This window comes from Taudactylus pleione, unplaced genomic scaffold (genome assembly GCF_031769625.1).
Source record: "Taudactylus pleione unplaced genomic scaffold, aTauple2 ptg000151l, whole genome shotgun sequence".
Taxonomy (NCBI): domain Eukaryota; kingdom Metazoa; phylum Chordata; class Amphibia; order Anura; family Myobatrachidae; genus Taudactylus; species Taudactylus pleione.
Window position 1 is genome coordinate 3960577 of NW_028284553.1, and position 4835 is coordinate 3965411.

Sequence of the window (4835 nt, forward strand, 5' to 3'; positions counted from 1 at the left end):
GAGCTTGATACTGCTGAAATCCCTGGCAATAAATGTTTGTTAAGGGAATTAAGTCCCAGCAAATGAAATAAAGATTTTCATTCAGGGGTGCTGATATGAAGACATTTAGAAGTAGATGTTCTAGGTAAATCACTTGCTAAAATAAAGACATTAACAGACAAAATAGGACTGGGAAAGTGCATACAATGATCTGATAGCAATTTGATAGATATACATTTCTATTAGTCTGAAAAGGTTAGAATGAAGAAGGAAAGAACAGAAATGTAGTGTTGCTAGAGTTCTTATATATTCATTGTTTATTCATTTAGGTTCTCCTTCTTTCTTCTCCTTTTTCTCTCCAGGGATTATCCTTTAAATGTGATATGTATATGTTCCAAAATAAATGAATAAATAAATGAAAATTATGAAGCGAAATAATGAATGCTTATAAACATTGTGCAATTCCTAAGTTTGGATCTAAAAAGAAGTATTTCAATATGTATTAGGCAGGTTCTTCGGTGAATGGTCTGTAGTTTGGAGAGAGGGGCTCTTCTTATATTGCAAAATAAATTAGCTCATTAAAGTTTCACATTGCCTAATGGGTTATTATGACCTGAGGTCAGGATCCCAAAGTGCCATCCCGGGGGTGGGATCAGGGGGGCAAGTCCTATTCCGCCCGCTCCGGGCTATAGAGAGATGGTGTCCCTTACAGTACCTGTGTTTCCTGGGGGGTCTCCCAACCCAGTACTATCCAGGCCCAACCCTCCTTTGCTTCCAAGTTCTGATGGTATTTATTGGGCGTATCTAGGGTGGTATGACTGTAAAAATCTCTCCATCCGTTGCGACCAAGGACAGACTTAGCCCCCCCGGCCCCCCGAAGCGTCACTCTGCAATCCTCATTTAAAAATTGGGAAAGTTCAAAATCTATGTTAAGGCCGTTTGGTATTAAGGTCTTCATTTCAAATATCCACTTGCATTCTTCCCTTGACATGGATTTAATATAATTACCTCCTCTCCAGGATGGTTTAACTAGAGAGATAGCTTGAAATGAGAGTAGGGAGGAGTCTTTGTTGTGATGTAGAAAAAAATGTTCGGACACACTGTGCGTCCTTAATCCATTTTCAATATTCCTCATATGTTCTCCGAGGCGTGTGCTAAGTTTCCTAATGGTGCGACCGATATACTGAAGTCCACAGGGGCAGGAGAGTAGGTAGATGGTCCTCTTTGAATCGCAGCTTAATTTGTCTCTCATCCTGTATTCCTTTTTGGTCGTAAAGGAAATAAAGTGAGTGATGGGAGTGGTTGTTTTCTTAGTAGTGGTTCTACATGCTCTACAGTGGTTGCAATAAAAGAAGCATTTTCTCTTATCATTAAGCCAGTTTAGATTATTGACTTCAAGATTCTTCTTTGGTGACAGATGGCTCTTAACCAATTTTTGTTTAATACTGGGTGCTCTCCTGTAGACAAATGTTGGTTTGTCCTTAAGTATTCCCTTTAGAACGTCATCTTTCAATAGAATGTGCCAATTTTTGTTTATAATCCGTTCTAAATCTCTATGTTGATTATTGTATTGAGTAATGAATAAAGGTTGTTGCTGATCCGAGCCCTTTTTGTTTTTGTACATAAGAAGTGTGTCTCTCTCAGTATCTCTTGCTTCTTGCAAGGCTGTTTCAATCAGGGTTTTTTCATATTTTTGTTCCAAAAACTTATTTTTAAGAGTAGTGGCCTGGTCCTCAAAGGATGTTGTTTTGGAACAGTTCCTTCGAATCCTTTTGAATTGACCTTTTGGTATGCTTTTAATCCAATTTTGGTTGTGGTTACTGGAGGGTGGGATGAAATTATGACAGTCGACCTGTTTGGTGAAGGTTTTGGTATGAATCCTATTGTCTTCTATGAAGATGGTGAGGTCCAGAAAATCGATGGATTGATTGCTAAGTGTAGCAGTGAATTCCAGATTTCTATTATTGTTGTTGATGTAGATTTTGAATTATTCCAATTCCACAAGAGTGCCTTTCCAGATGAGGATATCGTCTATATACCTTCTCCATATCACAATTTTTTTTTTTTATATAAGGGTTGTTGTTCCAAATGGCCTGGGACTCCCAGTGTCCCATAAACAGGTTCGCGTAACTAGGGGCACATTTTGTCCCCATGGCTGTTCCGCGAACCTGTCTATGGTGGGAGCCCCCATACCAAAAATAGTTATGCTGTAGGATGAATTGTATTCCTTTGATGATGAAATCTATTTGCTTTTCTGGTATTTTTCCATTGGATGTAAGGATTTCTTCTACCGCTTTATAGCCTTTACTGTGCTCTATACATGTATAGATTGCTTTAACATCAAATGTTGCCAGTAGAAAGCCTTCTTCCCATTTAATTTCATTCAATACATGTAGTATTTGTGTCATATCTTTCAGATGGCTGGGTTGTGTTAATACTAGTGGTTGCAAAATCTGGTCAATATATTCAGATAATTTTGTTGTAAGTGAGGCAATGCCTGATACTATTGGTCATCCAGGTGGATTCTGAGGATCCTTATGGATCTTTGGAAGAAAGTAAAAAAACGGTATTCTTGGATGAGATTGGGTTAAATAATTAAATTCCTGTTTATTGAGTATACCTTCCTTCTTCCCCTCAAGCAAAAGTGCATCCAATTCCTTTTTATATTTTTCTGTGGGGTTCGAGGGGAGATGTTCGTAAGTTTCTCTATCCAAGAGGAGTTTTTGAGCTTCCTCATCGTACTTCTCGTGATCCATTATTACAATTCCCCCCCCTTTGTCCGCTTGCTTTATAACTATGGATTTGTTGTCTGTTAGAGCTTTTAGGGCTAATTTCTCTTCCTTCGTGAGATTGCTCCTCTTCCTTCTTATTTTCTTTTGTTTTAGTCTCTCTAGATCCAGTTCTACCACTTTCTGGAAGGTTTCTATGAAAGCGCCCCTGCTGTAGGTGGGATAAAAGGTGGATTTCTCCTTAAGATCTGTATGCATAAAAGGATCTATAACTTTCTCTTTTTGTGTTTGTTCTGTTTTAAGAAAGAATTTTTTTAAAGTAAGCTTCCTTGAAAAAATATTTAAGTCTATAAATGTCTGAAATTCATTCAGACTATTGGAAGGGGCAAATTTAAGGCTTTTGCTGAGCAGGTTCTGTTCAGCTTTTTTGAGTTTGTATTTACTCAGGTTGAAAATTCCTATGTTTCAATTTTTTTCTTCTTTTTCTTCCCCGTCTGCTCCTTTCTTAGATTGCTTATATGTTTTTCATGTACTTAGGTGTACCTACCGGTAGGTTGCTCATGTGGTGACTGTTGCGGCCGGGTGGTGAACGTGGGTTCATACCCTTCTTTGTCTTGCCTTTGTCTGCTGGTTCAGTGGCTGGAACCCAGGAGTTGAAGGAGGCAAGGTTGGATTCAGAGGTGGGTGCAGTGTCCGCACTGCACCTGGATCCAATGGAGTGGTAGCTCACTGATAGTGAGTGGCTGGAGGTCAGGTGGTGAGTGACCCTCCTCTTAGGTCACTCAAATTAGGTTTAAGGTGCAGGGGGGATGTTAGGTTTGGTCAACCCCAGTGGGCGGGGACTTTGGGTCAGACACCACCACTGGAGTTTTAGGGTTAGGCACCCCTAAGGGATAGTTAGAGTTAGAGGGGTGGAGGGTTAGGGTATGTAACAGCCAGCATTGGGATCTCCTCTTGTCTGGCTTTGAACCGGTGGCTTCACAGCCGTTGGCAGTAGGGGGGTGGGCAAGGTTTAGGAAACCAGAGGGGGAGGGGTTAGGATCACAATCATTGTGACTAACCCTGTATGTACAGCTGCTGGAGTTATCCATCTAGAATATGAAGGATATGCATGGTTTAGTGGTTTAGAGTCTAGAATATCACAGCTATCGTTAGCCGTCTACAACATGTTGGAAATATATATTTAGATGCCTATTTTAAGTCCCCATGGGGATTTAGTTGTTGGAAAATAGATCGGCAACATCTCGGTTGCAGGTTTATTATCTACATTCCACTCATACACAGACTTCTGTGTACTGTACAGTAGGTACAAAACAGGGAACATAAGTCAGGGGTTTTGTAATTAAACACAACCAAATTATAAAAATTCATACTGATTTACCTATATCTTGCATTACTTATTTAATCCTAGACAAAGATATAAAGTAATAAAATATGATGCTTCTTTTTTTAAACAAAAAAAAAATTGATTGAAATTTGACATATAATCATAATAAATAAGTATTAAAATATAAATATATATTTTAAAATAAGTGTACATTTTATTAAAAAAAGGCAAAGCAGTAGTAAAGTCAAAAGTCATTTATTTATTATTTATTCCTTAGGCAATATTCTGTAAAGTGCAACTTCCATAATATTTAGATTGTAAAGTGGAGAAGTTAAGTTCTAATCACATTATGAAAGAAAATAAACAATCTAAGAACTCAAGCATAACACAGGTAAACTTTTACTTAACATATGCAGAAAAGTGCGGCAGATTTATTCTATATTTTAGCATTAAAAAAATTATTTAAGGTTTCAAATTGTGAGCAATGCCTCTTAGAAATGTCATTGGGTCCACTGTATCTCTATTGCAGATGCAATTCTGCAATGCTCTTTCTGAGTGACATTTTCTTTACATGGGGGGGTTGGACACATCGGCTACAACTCTTTCACATTGAATGATTGTATTGCACTGTTCTTTGATTAGATGGGTAATCAGATTATAAATTCCCAATTTTTGTGTCCTTGAATAGTGTTCCAGCAGCGATGCCAACCTTCTAATTTATTCTGCGTTCTGGGTATACCTAGGTCATTATTTACTGCTACTGACCAAATTGAGGGGGGATAAAATGGGGGGATTCTGGC

At 38.3% G+C, this 4835-nt stretch overlaps 1 pseudogene; it reads right to left on the minus strand.

Annotated features, from left to right (window-relative positions):
• Nucleotides 1–682: 682 nt before the first annotated feature.
• LOC148522204 (5S ribosomal RNA) lies at nt 683–805 on the minus strand (annotated as a pseudogene).
• Nucleotides 806–4835: the final 4030 nt, after the last annotated feature.